The sequence below is a fragment of the Adiantum capillus-veneris genome, chromosome 26 (genome assembly GCF_014529385.1).
Source record: "Adiantum capillus-veneris isolate H3 chromosome 26, ASM1452938v2, whole genome shotgun sequence".
In the NCBI taxonomy this organism is placed as follows: Eukaryota; Viridiplantae; Streptophyta; class Polypodiopsida; order Polypodiales; family Pteridaceae; genus Adiantum; species Adiantum capillus-veneris.
This window is the reverse complement of record NC_140956.1, coordinates 96787596-96806042: the sequence shown is the minus strand read 5'-3', so window position 1 is coordinate 96806042 and position 18447 is coordinate 96787596.

The window sequence follows — 18447 nt, the reverse complement described above, 5'->3', positions numbered from 1 at the left end:
TAAGTTCCTTATCCTCCTCTTCAAAAAACACGTCCAGGCTTCCTATAATATACTCAAAGATTTTTGAAACTACACTTCAACCTTCTCACCAACCTCTAAATCCATATGTACCTCTTTCGCATAGAAGTCTGAATCTGCATCTTCATTCTCAAAAGAATCCTCTAGATAGCCTTTCTGAACATCGAGAGAAACCTCAGAAATATGCATGGTAAACCTCTCATCAATTCTCTCACCTTTTACCAAATACCTCTCTAGCTTTACATCATAAAACTTTGCATACCTCTCAAATATGGTGTCTAATTCCCTTTCCAAATCATCCTGGTAGGTATGCTTCCGGTCACTTGTAACCGACTGCTCAAAAACCTCCTTGGAGTTAGTCTCTGACACAATATCTTCACCCCTTCTTCCTTTTTGACCCATCCCTAAATTATCTTCAACTGAATCATGTCTCCACTCATCTAGGGAGAACCCTTCTTCATTACATGACTCTGGTGTCAGCATAGAGCTAGCATCCTCTTCTTGCTTCAAGGCATCACCATGTATACCCTTCCTATCCATAGCAGATAGATGCTCACAAACTCGCTTGCAATTTATACCCTGTGACACAAGACCTAAATCCCTTTTATGCCTCAGATATTGTTTGCATACCTGCAGGCAATCGAAATCCTTAGAACCCTGTATAGTAGGCACTTTATGGCAAGCATCTTTATTTGCATCTTCACACAGATCAGAAATATCACCCCAATCACAGACCATATCCAAAGAGGTGTCTTGCTCTTCTACTCTATCCTCTAATGTCACTTCAACTTGTATAGAATAACCAAACACTTCACTATCTTTGATTTGTGAATCTTGAAGATTCATAGCTTCATCCGCAAAACCCCAATACTCATGCAAAGAATTTGCATCTGTCATTATTTCCTCTACCATGGAATTTTGAAAGCTTGCTGCATCTAGCTCTAAATAAGGCACAATTTCATGAGTCATCTACATCACATCTACTACCCCATATATACAAGACATACATATTACTCTATCAATGCACTCCTCTTCTTCCACCTCGTCTAGTTGAGGTACTTCACAATCCGCAATGCTACTAGCAGAGCTATACTCACAAAGGAAGAGATTTTCAGTCACCCCCTCTAAATTAGCACTTTCGCAGCTAGGTATATCCATTTGGGTAGTACCACATGCATCAAACTCGCATAGGAAATCATTGATAATGGCTTCTTCATCCTGGTATATGTCTTCAGTATATGCATCCGACTCTTCTAACCTTGGTAAAAGTTCTTGGATCTGCTCAAACGTAGATTGTAGCACATCACTGATATAGCTGTCTTCCACCTATTTTCCCTTCACATCCTCTGTCAAAACCATAGCATCCTCATCCTTGTATATACACTCATGTGCATCTTCAAACGAATCAAAAGGAGCATCCAAATCATCTATCATAGCCGACGAGTTTGCATCATCCTCTAAGTTGCTTTGAGCCGTTTCAAGCACTTGGATAGCATCATGAGAGTCATTATCTTGAGATACGAAGGTTACAAGACCCAAACGTGCATAAATAGCTTCCACTATGTCTGCTTCATCTGCATACAATAAATTTGCATCTTGCAAAAGGTATGCATCTATTACTGCTTCTAAATTAGCATGTATGGATGTATTGATACTTGCATGGCTTACAGGAGACACCAACTCTAGCTGGTCACATCCACTTCCACTCTGCTCCATCTCTTGGTCTTGATGTTCCAAGCATACCTGTGTTATAGCTGTAGAAAAATCACCCCAGTTGCTTGCATATACACTTGCATAGTCTTGAACTTCGTGCTTGAAATCATCACTCACAAGTTCAACAAATGCTGCAATCATCCGAGCTTATGGAATTTCTTGAAGCCTCATCTCTGTCACATAGCACTCAAGATATCCTTCTGGATCATAGCCTTCGAATATATTAAGCTCATTATATACGGATTGCCTAGCGCTTTCAATCGCTCTTTGAATCCGGTCTTCTTCTTCAAGCCATTTGTATCTGTCTGTAAGCTCTTTCATTTCAGCATATACCTGCTCCACTTTGCTAGCCATCTTTACGTACTCTCACCCTGGCTTGTTCACGTCAGGTTCACCAAAAAATGTGTCGAGAAATTTGCGGTCTTGCCGGGAAAGCACCGGGCTTATGGCTGTGAGAGTTTGTGAGAGAACTCAAACAAAAACTATATGGAGTTAAACCATAGATGCCATAAAGACTAGGGTTTGGACGGAAGTGCAATCAAAGAAGTTCCACTCTTTCTATCTTGCACTCACACACACAAAGAAAGAACACAAAAGAGAGTGTCAAAACACACAAAGATGAAAACATCAAGGCTATGGTCATATCGTATCATGGGTAATATGAAAAGGTTAATAGATGAGTTAATGGCATTCAATCTTGGCTGACCAAATATATATGTTTTGTATAGTGATGGGGATTAATTGTGTATACAAATCCTCTTGGTTCATAGCAAGATAACTACGCTTACATCAAAAGAAAAGTTATAGTCTATAAGAGGTAGTATGATGGGATCCGGTGAAAGAAGTATTTCATTGAGCCTTTCTAGGCCAAAGAGAAACACTATACGTTGTTGAAAATGTATTTTACGGCTAATCCATACATTAATTCTATTAGATCGTACAGAGTGAAAGCGATAGAAATGATCATCATGTGGGTTATTCATCTATGATAGTATGTGAGAAATATAGATATGAGAGAAGTGAAGAGATGAGAAGTTTCCCTCCCAAGCCCTATTCTTGCCCGTAGGCAATAAGGATACTGCGGGGAGAGATGTACCTGTAGCAAAGAGAACCTAGAATTTGTAGAGAGGATGAATTACTAAGAATGAGAGAGATAGGTTTGGTTAAGGAGATGAGATTAGATACATACATATATATATATATATATATATATATATATATATATATATATATATATATATATATATATATATATATATATATATATATATATATATATATATATATATATATATATATATATATATATGTTGGATTAGAGATGAAAAAGAAAACAACAAGAAATCAAGAAAACATCAATGTAGAACACATCTTACTTGACAAACCCTTCGGCACCATTATTGATGGAGAGAGAAAAAGAGGGGAGAACTCCACTTTGATTGATACGCCAAGTGCAAGACCTTCTTCGATTAGAGTTGATCTTCCAAGGTTAGCTTGTTGCAAGAATGGCTAGTCTTCTTCTAGGAAAAAGTGTAGGCTTAGGCTTATGTTAATGACTAAGTACAATTTGGCATTACTACTTCCTCCCTCATGAATTCCTCTCATCAATGGCTTGAATGCTTAAGTTCTTTTCAAGGAAGAAGAGGTCCCCTTTTATAGGTGAAGGGAACCCCCAAGGGTTTACACAAGAAGAGAGGAGCCAGTGTGAATAGAAATTGGAAATGAGTTGTCCCTGCATGATGTGGGCAGACTGGGGTCCAGTATTTTCATCATATCTCCTCAATCGTGGCTCCAAATAAAAAATTAAAAATATGGGCAGAAACTTCATCTCATTAGCTACGATTTTCATTTTAAAATCATTTTCCAATTCGAATTGGAACCTTGTGTAAAAAAACATCAAAATAGGATCCATTTCTGGCAGAAAAAGTCTTCCTGTGGTCCCCTTAGCCTAGACTTTCATTTGATTCCAAAGGACACCTCATGCCATATGAAAGCATGGCGTTTCTCCTTGACAAAGCTTTGAAATCATGCTTGCAATAATGCATTAAAATAAGTGTATCTTTGAAATCATGCCACCTAGTGTCCCACTAGGATTTGATTCCCCTCTAGTAGCTATTTAAAAAGAAATATAAGAAAATACATAGAATATATATATATTTGAGTTTACCCTAGATATAGGATCTAGCTAGGGTGTGAGATGATAATGAAATAGTAGAAATAAAGAATCAATGCTTTTTGCCCCAAGTTAAAGAGGCGGAGCTATTGACGCTTTTCCCATAGTATTTTCTGATGGTGGTAAAGTAAGAATAGGTTACCCTTGAGAAAAATAATAGGATGAGATAGAAGGCTTATTATTATACTTAAATATGCATATGTACATTATAAGAAATATAATAATGTATCTAAAAAATTACAAGATAGATCTTGTAGCATGCATTCCCACTATGTACGTGCCACAGCACGACAACGTGTATACTTATAAGATGCCATTTATGCACTATGTTGGCATCTGATGACCCTAGATCCATAAGATGTCCTCTATGGTAAAAGAGAAATTGTACATGGGATATGATGACATCCTATGGTCCTAGGGCCATAGGGTGTCCTCTATGCTAGCAAAATGTGTAAGTTAATACTCCGAAATTGAAAGAGCTTTTCAGAAAAAAAAAACTTCTACTTCCATTGTGGTTTCATGCAATCCAATTCCCAACTCTTGGGCTACTAGAATATTTTCATTAGATTCTTCTTCTTCCCTTGCACATGTTCTGGAACTTTCACTGTCATCTTCCATTGGATTACTCTTTAAATTTATCTCCAGTCGTTGTAGGAGTTGACCTTCAAAGACTTGTAGATTCTTGTCATCTTCGTCAAAAACTCTTCGGTTGACATGGAGATTGATAGAATCTTTCTCAGTAGGGTCAATGGCATTAGAATCCTCTATACCAACAATCTCGAGTAAAACTTTGTCAGCCTCAATATCTTGTTGAAGGACTGCAAGTTTAAAGAACACCTAGTTTTAGATTCCAAAGTATCTACATTTTGATAACACTTTTCTGTCACACTCTTAGAAAAAACTAATCGTCGCAAATAGCAAATTTACTAACTCACAACACATCTACAATGAATTTATTTTTATGCTCCTTATTGTCTAGAGATTCCTAATCTTTATCTAGCTACATTAGTTCTTTGTCCATGATGGTGGCGCCTAGAATTATACTTGGAGAAACATTTATTCCTTTAAGCTCTAGAGCAGAAGTCTCATTTTCTATTGCCATGATCTTCTTGCATTGGATGATTTCCTTGACTAAGTTTCTTATGGCCTTCAGGCCATACGGTTCTCTTTGTAGATATCTCTATGACTTTAAGATAATCCAACATATGTTTCTTTATTGCCTCAAGGACATAGGGTTTGGATTGTTGGGAGGTCTCAACATATAAATAGATATATGACTTCAAAGCCATATGGTACTTTATTTATGTGTCACCGTATGGCCCTAAGGCCATGGGTTTTCATAGGGCCACAAGATGCCCTCTATGAGCACTAGTAAGAAACCATATATGATTTATGTTGGCACCCTATGACCCGAGGGCCACAAGGTCTGCCTCTTATGCTAGTAAGAAACCCTTTATGCTACATGTTGTCACTCTATGGCCTTTGGGCCATAGGTTTCCCTCTCTGCTAGTAAAAAATCCTCTATGCTCTATGTTTGCACCCTATGGACCTAGGCCACAAGGTACCCTGTATGAAAGTAAGAAATCCTCTATTCTCTATGTTTGCACCCTAAGGACCTAGGGCCACAAGGTAGCCTCTATGCTAGTAAGAAATCCTCTATGCTCAATATTGAAACCCTATGGCCTCAAGGACATAGGATGTCCTCTATGCTAGTAAGAAAAACCCTCTACGCTCTATGTTGGCACCCTATGGAGATTTGAGGGCCACAAGGTACCCTTTATAATGCTACTAAGAAACCTTGTCTACACTGGCAACCTACAGCCCTCGGGCCATAGGGTGCATCAAATGGCTCCTAGGCCACATGGTGCCCTCTATGCTAGAAAGGAAACCTCTGCACTCTACATTGACACTCTATGGCCCCAAGGCCATAGGGTGCCCCTTATGCCTAGTATGAAACCATTGAAACTCTATATTAGAATCTAAAGACCGTAGGCCACAAGGTGAGCTCTATGTTAGTAAGAAACCATTTAAACTCTATGTTGGTAGCCTATGGCCCAAAGGCCATAGGATAGCCAAGGAACCCTTTAGGAGCATTCCCCAAAAAGACCACCTTATGGCCCCATGCTGATTTAGTGGCCTAGACGCCCTTCTTAAGACTGTTTTATTTTTGTATCATATGGCCCCAGGGAAATAAGCTATCCTCTATGCTATCAAAAAACCGTTTATGCTCTTTGTTGGAATCATATGACCCCAAGGCCATAGGGTGCTCTCTATGCTAGCAAGAAACCCTCCATGCTATTGATGGGGGCTTTTCACAAGCCAAGCTCCCATACCCCTCTTCTCTCGTCCCCACCCCATGAAAACCCCCTCTTATGGAGGGAGTGATAAAAGGCATTGGAAAAAGTAAGAAAAAATAAAGTATGATTATGTAAATATATAAGAAAGGTAAAATAGGCCACCTCATGCCTGCGGGGTAGCCCATCCCCACTTTGCTTCCTTTTTCTTCACTGTTGCCCTGCTGGGTGTCCCTTTTCCTCTCCTCCACTCAAAAGGTCAACCCCCTCTCTCTTCCCTTTGTCCTTTCTCCTTTCTCTCTCCCCTCAAGCTACCCCACCTCTCACCAATAATGCATTATAACTCACCAATAATGCACCCTAACTCACATGCAACTTACCCTATCTTCCAAAATAGTATACCCCACCCCCTCTTTCTCTCTCCTATCATATCCCATGACCCAAATACCCCCCTCTCTCTCTAAAAGGCGCCATGTCTCTTGTCTTGTAGCTAAATAACCTCCCCCACACTCACACACACTCAGTTTCACTGAAAAAGGTGCCCACAGACCCATCCCCACCCAGTGGTTACCTGATTTTTCTTGTGTTCACACACATCTGCACACAGATTCACCTCTGAGCACACTCCCCTCTCTCCCCTCTTGTAATTACTTTATTCTCCATGTCACCTCTCACTTTTTTTTCATCAACACATCTCTCTCTCTTAGTCTCTCTCTCATGAGACTGCTGTTCTGGCACATATACACACAGCCAGACAAGTGGGGCCCACAGTCACATGGCCTATGTAGATAATGATTTCTTCATTTTTAAATTCTAGAATTTCTCCCCCCCTCCTCCCCTATATAAAGAGGGGTCACCATCACACAAAAACACACAACATCACCAAAGAACACACTATGCACTGTGTGTGCCTAGTGCACACACACGCACACACACACACACACACACACACACACCATCACCATCACCGCAATCACCATGCTTGTCTTGAGCATGACCTCTACACCCTTGTCTATGGAAGATGAAGGGCAACTAAATGAAGGATGATGGCCATAATCCTCGTGCGAGTCTTCGCCATCAACTCCCACCTATCCACCATGTGCTCTACCACTCTCTCCCTTCTCATTCCCCTACCCTATGCTCCCCATTTCATCGCCTTATTCTCTAAATAAAGCTTGAGGTTTTATGAGTATGTTTTCTTGCAATGTTTTGCCCATGTGAGGTGTGCGGAATCGCCACCTAGTCTTGTGTTTTGGAGTGAGCTTGTGTATGTGTGAAGGGTGTGCGGATTTGCCATCCTTTTGTGGTGCCTAAGTACTAAGCCGCTATACCCCCTCCCTCACTCTCTCTCTCTCTCTCTCTCTCTCTCTCTCTCTCTCTCTCTCACTTGATCTCATTCCCTTTCCTCTTCATCATTACTCCCAAGCATCCATCTCGCTTGGATGAAAACTTTGTTATGGTGGTGTGTTGTTTGCGTCCTAGCTGCTGAAGCTAGGTGGTGCCCCCTGTTTGCTTTACCATGACAGGCTCGAGGCTCGCCATTCGGTCCGCGGTGTTTTAGAGGCCGTCGGGGTTCGGGGTTCGGGGTTCGCTTTGCTCCCGTCATTTGGTGCCCCCACTGAGGATCTTTTCATGAAACCCTTCAGTTTACAAGACTGAAACCCTTAAAATATTGTGAATGGATGAATGGCTAGCAGGATTTTCTAATTGGACGACAGAAGAAGAAGAGCTCCAAGCACAACTAGACGAACTTCGCATCTCCATCGAAGCTCGAGTGCCAGGCATAACGGTAATCGATTTGCAGTGGGAGAGTCAACCAACACGCCAAACCCAGTGGATATACATAGGCCAAGTGCCAAGAAGAAGAAGGAGAAGGTCGAAACCATGTCCGCAACCTACAACCAACCCACAACAACAAAATGGAAGGAGCTCTACACAATAGAGAATCAACACTATTCTACTTTGAGAATCGGGTAACTCAAGTCACCGAGGGATCTATTGAGTTTGTTTCAGGAAAGAACACCACCCTCTCCTACAAGCTTGGACAGTGACTAAGCACCTCTAAGCTTCACATGAATCAGTACAACATACCTCAAGACAGATCACACATACCAACACGTGTACGCTCAATCAAGGTAATACTGGATTTGAAGGCTCACTACCAGCACGTCATTGACACCATGCCGGGTGGAGAGCGGTTTTTGGAGGTTCTGGCATCAGATCAACCATTTGTCTTACCTTTGGTACAAGGCAATGTACCGTTTGAAGTTTTAATCTATGTCCTAGTATAAGAGGGTATACACGCCTCCTTGTAAAGAAGAAAAAACTTTTGCAAGTTAAGCAGTGTGTCTTTCTAGCTCTCTCTCAGTAATCATGGCAAGTGTAGCATTTCCAACATTTAAAGGAAAGAAGGGGGAGGATTTGGTAACAGACTTCCTAGATGACTTTGAAGTAGCATGTGTAGTGAGCAACAAAGATACGGATGAATCCCGGGTTAGAATCTTTAAGCATCTCATGAAGCTAGAAGCTAGATCATGGTACAATGCACTTCCACAAGCAAACAAGGATGACTGGGAACCCTTAAAAACCGCTTTTAAGAGGCGCTTTGGGGGAGGTACCACTTCAGAAAAGTTGTGGGACAAGTTGAGAGACTTGAAGCAGGAGGGTCTTTTAGAATATGCCACCTATGAGTCCAAATTTGTGGATTTGTGGGAACGGTGGGTTGAGTCACTGGCTAGGGGGGAAGCTGCACCCGATTTCCTAAAAAACGATTGGTTCACGCATGGCTTATGGCCGCTTCTCAAGGAGAAGGTGAAAGGTAGATTCCCGGCTACGTACGAGTTAGCCGTTGAGATTGCTCGCCTTAAAGACAAGAAGCTACGAATGAAAGCCAAAGAAACCGAGTGAACAGAATCAGGAACATCGCGTCGACCAGCAACTACGACAACCACCATTCCACCACCACCACCGGCTCTTGGGGTAAGAGATGACCAACAAGATATGTTGGCCCATATTACTAACCAACTGCAGAATTTGTCTGTCCACTTAATACAACAAGGGAGGAGTCAAGAAAGAGATCAAGACCCTGGAAGAGCACGATGACAAAACAGGGAGTATCATTGCTACAACTGCGGAGAAGACGGTCACGGTATGTACTACTGTCCCAAACCACGACAAAACTATAATAGAGGAGGTAGGAGGAACCAATTGTCACCCCCTAGAGAAAGAACACCCCCACCCCGAGCACCACCCCCACCAACACAAATTCTACGTCCACCCCAGACACCACTACAAGTATCCATCCCACCTCTTCCACCAGCCCCACCATCTGATTGCCCTGTAAACATCATAAGGCTAGAAGAGAAAGGAAAATCCATAGTAGTGGATCCACCCAGAGCAAAGGAGAGGGACAAGGGTAAGGAGAAGGTAACCTTTTTAGAACCACTTGAAGCCATGACTGTGAAAAGAGCTAGGAGGGAGAAAGCTACACAATCAGATGATGAGAGAAGCATGAGAGGAGAAACTAGCAAGAGGCCATCCAGGCCACGACGGAAATTGGGCATCACCGACTTCCAGCTAGGGAAAAGTTCTAAGCCCTATGATCTAACATTGGATGTGGTAGAGCAAGGACCGAAGATTACATGGCGACAGCTGCTACATCTTGCACCAAAAGTAAGGCGACAATGGTCTAAAATGGTAAGTACAAGACGCTCCAAAACAAAGGTAGCCGGAGCAATTTCGGGATGCAACATGGATGACATCCTTCCAATTGTTGACGTAAACATAAAAGGAAAGAGGGTTGGAAACACCTACATTGATGGAGGTGCACAAATCTGTGTAATAAGCGAAGCTATGATGCTTCGATTAGGGCTCGAGGTTGACAGGCCTTCTCCATGCAAGGCAAAGATGGCAAACAACGCAAAAGTAAAGTGTGTGGGTGTGGTAAGTGCCGTGAAAATCAAAGCTTTCAACACTGAGGTAGAGGTAGATATTTTTGTAATGCCTACTAAGGGGGAGGGCTATCCACTAATTTTGGGAAGGCCATGGTTTATGGCCATGAAGGCAAAACAGGACTGGGGTACTGGCCTTCTACGCATGACCGGTAAGAAAGGGGAGAAAATCTACTACGACATGAGGATTGGCAAGCAGAAGCAAATGAATCTGGAAACATCGGTAGATGAAACCACTAGCGAATCTTCCAGTTCTGAGGAGGAGACCACATCCACCGACGAAATTGACAGTTCCATTGATGTGATGGGTATCATTATGAAGGATCCACAAATGGTAAGCACAATTGGTGATCCATCACCAAAAGGGCAACCCAATGAAGAGGAGAGCAAATCACCTAGCCTAGGAGGAAGTAGGTTGAAGGGTATGTTGTCTACGGAATTAACACTTGAGGAGAAAGATAGTTTTTTGCAAATGTTGATGGGATTTCCTAACCTGTTCATTGACAAATATGAAAGAATCACAGGCATTACAGTGGTGGAACATCATATTAAGCTGAAGGAAGGGGTAAAACCAGTTGTGCAAAAGCTACGACGACTGGGGGTAATACAAGAAAAGGCACTCTTGGCCAAGGTAAGGAAACTGCTGGAGGCGGGATTCATCTATCCTGTAGAAAACTCAGAATGGGTGTCACCCGTAGTGGTGACGCCTAAAAAGAATGGTAAGTGGAGGGTCTGTGTTGACTACAAACCACTAAATGCAACTACAAAGAGAGACCACTTTCCTCTCCCTTTCTTGGATGAAATTCTAAATGAAGTAGCGGGTTTTGAATGCTATACCGTCTGTGATGGTTATTCTGGATACTTTCAAATACGCATAGCCTTGGAAGATCAGCTAAAAACCACTTTTATCACGCCATGGGGTTGTTTTGCATACTGGGTTATGCCATTTGGTCTCACAAATGCACCTGCCACGTTCCAAAGATATGTCACATATGTTTTTCAACCGTTCTTTGGAACATCCATAAGAGTGTTCATTGATGATTTTTGTATATATAGCTCCTGTATTTCACATTTAGAAAAGGTAACTGAAGGTTTGGCCAGGTTGCAGAGCCTAGGCGGGCAATTAAATGTGGATAAATGTCACATTGGGGAGAGTAAAGTCATTCTACTAGGCCATGAAATTTCAGCAAAAGGTATCAACGCCGACCCAAGTAAGGTGTCCGCAGTCATAGCCCTACCTTCACCAACGACCGCACGTCAACTGGTCTCTTTTCTACAGAAGGTGAGGTACTTAAGTAGATTCATACATCTACTATCACAACTTGTTCTACCACTGCAACAACTCACTCAAAGATCAACTTTCACTTGGGACGAGGAAAGAGAACATCACTACAACAAGGTAAAGGAGGTCTTAGCCACTCTGCCAACTATCTCACCACCTAAGTGGGATGAAAAATTCTATGTCACCTCAAGTGTTGGTGATGAATCATTGGGGGTTGTGCTACTCCAAAAGGATACGACGACATCTTTCATGAGGCCAATCTACTTCTCTAGTCGAATGATGACAGCAGAAGAGAAAGGTTTCACCCATGTGGAACACTTAGTCCTAGCTCTTAGATTTGCAACTACAAAGTTTAGGTCATATTTGCTACCTAAGCAATTTGTGATTCTAACCACGGATGAAATATTTCCCTATGTTGTACAACACATGGATGTGTCTGCTAGAATTACTAAATGGCTAGTTCGTTTGCAAGAGTTTGACTACACGGTACAGGTAGAAAGCACGACAAGGGCAAGTTTGGGGGGACTCATGACCTACCAAGTCTTTGAAAGGAAGGAGAAGCAATCTAAGGAAGGAGAAGTCCGATTACCTCCAGTACCACCGATGGTAGAAGGAGCATACTCTCTCTACTTTGATGGAGCCTACAAGCGAGCGTCCGACAAAGCAGCTGCAGGCATAGTGGTCTTTGATGACAAAGGGACAAAGGTATTTTCGTTGGGCCAATTGTTAGATTCACATTCTAACAATGAAGCTGAGTATGCAGCACTAACCAAGGGTCTACAATGGTGCGTCTCACAAGGTGTACAACTCCTTAATGTATTTGGGGATGCTCTACTTATGGTAAGGCAAGTAATGGAGCATGGACATGCAAGAATCCTAGTTTAAGGACTCGCTTAAGTGGTGTAAAAACCTTGTTGGGTAAGTTTGAAGAAGTTCAAATACACCATATCCCAAGGGCTCAAAACCAAGAAGCAGATGCCCTAGCAAGTGAAAGACTACAGGAAGTGGTGGTTGGAGCAATAAAACTAAAGCTCCCTCTATTTCAAGGAAGTGATGCCTTGCCTGACATCATGCATTTTTTGGAAACAGGGGAATGCCCATCATATTTAACAAAGGGACAGAAGCAATGATTGACGCGGAAGGCCACAAGGTATCGACTCATCAATGATGGTTTGTACTGTAAGGGTAAGGACCAAATACTCAGGAAGGTCCCTCTCTCTTAGGAAATCACGGGAGTAATTGCTAGTGGTCACGACGGGGTTTGTGGTGGTCACTTTGCCCTAGACATAACAAGTAGGAAAATCTTGCAGGCAGGCTTCATATGGCCTAGCCTCAACCGTGATGTACACCACTGGTGCAAAACGTGTAAGTTGTGTCAAAAGGCCGGCACTAGGTCACTTATGCCTGAACCACAGACACCTATTCTCTCATATGGCCCATTTGAAAAATGGGGGATCGATGCCATTGGGCCATTACCTAGGGCCAACTCAGGAAAATTCTACATTATCATGGGGGTCGACTACATGACTAGATGGGCAGAGGCTATAGCCACCACTAGAATCACATGGGTAGAGGTAGCTAAATTTATCTACGAGCACATATGATGTAGGTTTGGCACACCTTTAGAGATCATCTCTGATAGAGGGCCAGGTTTCAGAGCAGACTTGGTAGGAGAATTAATGCAGAAAGTGGGCATTACAAGGAGGCACTCTTCACCATATTACCCTCAATGTAATGGCCTAGTTGAAAAGATAAATGGAATGGTTTCTAAAATTATTACCAAGCAGGTAAACAATCATCCTGGAGACTGGGATAAGTATCTACTACCAGCTTTATGGGCCTACAGAACTTCATTTCATACATCCTTGGGATTCACACCGTATCATCTAGTATTTGGTAAGGAAGCAATCTTGCCCATTGAAGTGCAACTACAAAGTCTCAGAGTAATGGCAAGCCCCCTTCAACAGCCCAACATGCATTTGAGAGATCACATCATCAACTTGGAAAGACTACAGCTGGACAGAGAAGAAGCAATAAATTATTATGCATCACAAGCAGAGCATAGACGGCTTAGCTTTAACGAGCATCTCCGGAAAAAAGAATTAAAGAAAGGAATGTTGGTGCTCCACTACGACAATCGCTTCGACACGCGCAAGGATAAGAAACTCCTACTCCGATGGGAAGGTCCTTTCATCGTCAGGAAAAAGTATGCCAATGGAAGCTACCAGCTTATGGAGGCTGATGGAAAACTTCATAAAACCAGGGTAAATGGTTGGCGACTTAAACCTTATTTTCTTCGATTTGACCAGGCTCCACCAATTGACATTCCAGATGAGGACACACCATCAGCCGCCACCTCCGACGATAATGATCAAACAGATGAGCTAGAGACATGAATGCCTCTAGCCAAAAGGGGAGGGCTAATGATGGGGGCTTTTCACAAGCCAAGCTCCCATACCCCTCTTCTCTCGTTCCCACCCCATGAAAACCCCCTCTTATGGAGGGAGTGATAAAAGGCATTGGAAAAAGTAAGAAAAAATAAAGTATGATTATGTAAATATATAAGAAAGGTAAAATAGGCCACCTCATGCCTGCGGGGTAGCCCATCCCCACCTTGCCTCCTTTTTCTTCACTGTTGCCCCACCGGGTGTCCCTTTTCCTCTCCTCCACTTAAAAGGTCAACCCCCTCTCTCTTCCCTTTGTCCTTTCTCCTTTCTCTCTCCCCTCAAGCTACCCCACCTCTCACCAATAATGCATTATAACTCACCAATAATGCACCCTAACTCACATGCAACTTACCCTATCTTCCAAAATAGTATACCCCACCCCCTCTTTCTCTCTCCTATCATATCCCATGACCCAAATACCCCCCTCTCTCTATAAAAGGCGCCATGTCTCTTGTCTTGTAGCTAAATAACCTCCCCCACACTCACACACACTCAATTTCACTGAAAAAGGTGCCCACAGACCCATCCCCACCCGGTGGTTACCTGATTTTTCTTGTGTTCACACACATCTGCACACAGATTCACCTCTGAGCACACTCCCCTCTCTCCCCTCTTGTAATTACTTTATTCTCCATGTCACCTCTCACTTTTTTTTCATCAACCCATCTCTCTCTCTTAGTCTCTCTCTCATGAGACTGCTGTTCTGGCACATATACACACAGCCAGACAAGTGGGGCCCACAGTCACATGGCCTATGTAGATAATGATTCCTTCATTTCTAAATTCTAGAATTTCTCCCCCCCTCCTCCCCTATATAAAGAGGGGTCACCATCACACAAAAACACACAACATCACCAAAGAACACACTATGCACTGTGTGTGCCTAGTGCACACACACACACACACACACACACACACACACACACAGACCATCACCATCACCGCAATCACCATGCTTGTCTTGAGCATGACCTCTACACCCTTGGCTATGGAAGATGAAGGGCAACTAAATGAAGGATGATGGCCATAATCCTCGTGCGAGTCTTCGCCATCAACTCCCACCTATCCGCCATGTGCTCTACCACTCTCTCCCTTCTCATTCCCCTACCCTATGCTCCCCATTTCATCGCCTTATTCTCTAAATAAAGCTTGAGGTTTTATGAGTATGTTTTCTTGCAATGTTTTGCCCATGTGAGGTGTGCGGAATCGCCACCTAGTCTTGTGTTTTGGAGTGAGCTTGTGTATGTGTGAAGGGTGTGCGGATTCGCCATCCTTTTGTGGTGCCTAGGTACTAAGCCACTATACCCCCTCCCTCACTCTCTCTCTCTCTCTCTCTCTCTCTCTCTCTCTCTCTCTCTCTCTCTCTCTCACTTGATCTCATTCCCTTTCCTCTTCATCATTACTCCCAAGCATCCATCTCTCTTGGATGAAAACTTTGTTATGGTGGTGTGTTGTTTGCGTCCTAGCCGCTGAAGCTAGGTGGTGCCCCCTGTTTGCTTTACCATGATAGGCTCGAGGCGCGCCATTCGGTCCCCGGTGTTTTAGAGGCCGTCGGGGTTCGGGGTTCGCTTTGCTCCCGTCACTATATGTTTGCACCCTATGGCACCAAGGACAGAGGGTGTCCTCCATGATAGTAAGAAACCCTCTATGCTCTAAGTTTACACCCCATTTGACTATGTTGACACCCTATGGCCCTGGGGACATAGGGTGCTCCCTAGGGCCACAAGGTGCCCTTAAACTTAGGAAGAGACCCTTTATGCCCTAAATAGGTATTGTTTGGCCTCAGGATCATAGGGTGCCTTCTATGCTAGTAGGATACATTATATGGTCTAGGTTTCCACTCTATAGTGTAGGGCTAAAAGGTTTGCTCTATGAAGAAACCATGTATACTATATGTTGGCAGTGTAGGGCCCTAGGGATAGAAGGAAACCCTAGGGCTATAGGGTGTCCTCTATGCTACTATCATATGGTCCAAGGGCTAGATAGTGATCAAGGTATCATGTGTGTGAGAATTCTCTACTATATATACAAAAACCACTTTATGGCACTATGGTGTCCCAAGGGCAACAAGGTGCTAATAAAAAGCCCTCTATGCTCTATGTTGGCACCCTATGGTCCCAAGGACATAGGGCGGTCTTTATGCTAGTAAAATTCCCTCTATGCACTATGTTTACGTGTATACTTATAAGAAGCCATTTATGCACTATGTTGGCATCTTATGACCCTAGATCCATAAGATGTCCTCTATGGTAAAAGAGAAATTGTACATGGGATATGATGGCATCCTATGGTCCTAGGGCCATAGGGTGTCCTCTATGCTAGCAAAATGTGTAAGTTAATATTGCGATAAATATGCAATCCAATATACAAAATTGAATCATTATCATGCATCATACTTTTGTTGCTTTGCCACACAGTTGAAGGGGTCTTTGCCTTCAAATATCATCATAACATTCAAACATTTAAATCAAATTTGCAAGTACTTTAATTCACAAATGCATTGATCTGTTGGTGGATGGAAGGTCCGGCTCACCATGCACTTTGATTTACAAATCCTGAGGGGCAAAAGTATTTGTGCTGGATTCTCCTTATGGCATTGCACATGCTTTGGAACTTGCATTGCCTTCTACTTCCAATTTACAAACTTAAACAATGGTTATACATTATACAATAATTTCTTTGTAATAAACCTTGATACAATGTTCCGATTGCTACATGACAAGCTAAAAAATTCTACTAGTCCTAGCTTCCCTCTATTGAAAAAAATTCAAGATATAAATTCCAATTCTCTGCATCATCTAGAAGAGAAACAAAATCATAGTTTGGAACAAAATACTCGCACTTTATATCTTTGAATAAAATCTTGTTACAATCAAAGAACTAGATCTTCACATAATCCAAAGGACAAATGCTTCAATAAACATTTATACTCGATGTTTACTATCTAAGCAAATAATTGGCATTTACAACAAATGTTGAATATATGTTTAATCTAGTTAGTTGCAGTACAAAGATAATTATTTCAAAGAAAATATATTTAATCTAGTTAGTTGCAATACAAAGATAATTATTTCAAACACTTACACCATCAATTCACAATAGAAGAACTTACACCCAACAAAAAATGATCATACATCAATTGTTCAAACTCTCATTTTGGAATTTTGAGGACTAAATACTTTTTAGTTTTTTCTAGCTTATTTCATTCTCAATAGAATATTAAACCTTAATCACAAGATAAGAAATATATGTCCCTAATGTATATGGACACAAGATATAAGGCCAAAGAAAAATGTTCTTGAAACACTTAAAGAGCTTTAGGTGACCTAGAATAACCAACCTATGGTCTAAAGTCCATAGGGTGTCATGTGATGTTTTATAAGATGTGTCCATAAGAGCTAGGTGATTTGCATCCATGGGGTGATTTAAGTGACCCTGTGGAGATTCTATGTCACCACCCTATGGCCTTAGGGCCATAGGGTATCCCAAATGCTCTTAGATAACTTATGTTTCCTTCTAGAATAGCCCAAATACTCATGTGCCCGTTTAGAGACTTAATGTAATCTCTCTATATACATAAGATTGTAGGATAGCTGTGTTGACACCCTATGTCCTTAAGGCTGTAGACTAGCCCAAATGCTTATGTGCCCTTTTAAAGACTCTATGTAATCACCCTATATCCGTAAGATTGTAGGGTAGCCAAATGATTTTGGGGGATTCTATGTTGACACCCTATGGGCCTAAGGCTATAGAGTAACCCAGATGCTTATGTGCCCTTTTAGAGACTCGGTGTAATCACCCTACATCTGTAAGGTTGTAGGGTATCCCATTTTCTTTTGGGGGATTCTATGGCCCTAGGGCCATAGGGTGTCATGTCTACAAAGAACTCTATGATCCTCAAGTCATAGTGTATTCTTCCCAAACCTCATATGATCAATTAACTTTAAAGTATTACATAATATATATCTTATGACCATATATAAATGTAGAATTCTATTTACCAAAACATGTCCATATAATATCATACACTTAAGTCTAATTCATTTATTGTGAAGAAACTCAAACTCACAAGTTCACATTTTTTCAAAGAAAATAAATTGAGAAAAATAACGAGGCAAACATCAATGTTTTTAACATCATGGGCAGATTTGAGATGGGACAAATAAAATAAAATGACAACAATAATAATCTAAATATCAGTAATGTAATATCATGGGTGGCTAGCTTAACCTGTTTCCTGTAGAATTTCTAGAATGGCCTCAACACTTTCATCCAATCGTTCTTCAATTTATTCTTCCTCTGAATCCTTGGCATTGACTTTCTCTATGTTATCCACACCTGCCCACCTTCTAAGATCAAGGTCTTCTTCCACTATGGAATGGAAAAGAGATTCCAATTGCGTCATTTGATCACTACTACATGCAATTGATATCACCTTTCTCTGTTGTTGTAGTGCCTCTTTAGTCCCATAGCCTAATGAGAAGATGTCTATCACTTGATCATCTTCTTTGAGACAGATGCATTTGATTGCATGACGTACAAAAAAGGATTGGTCTGTGGTCACAACATC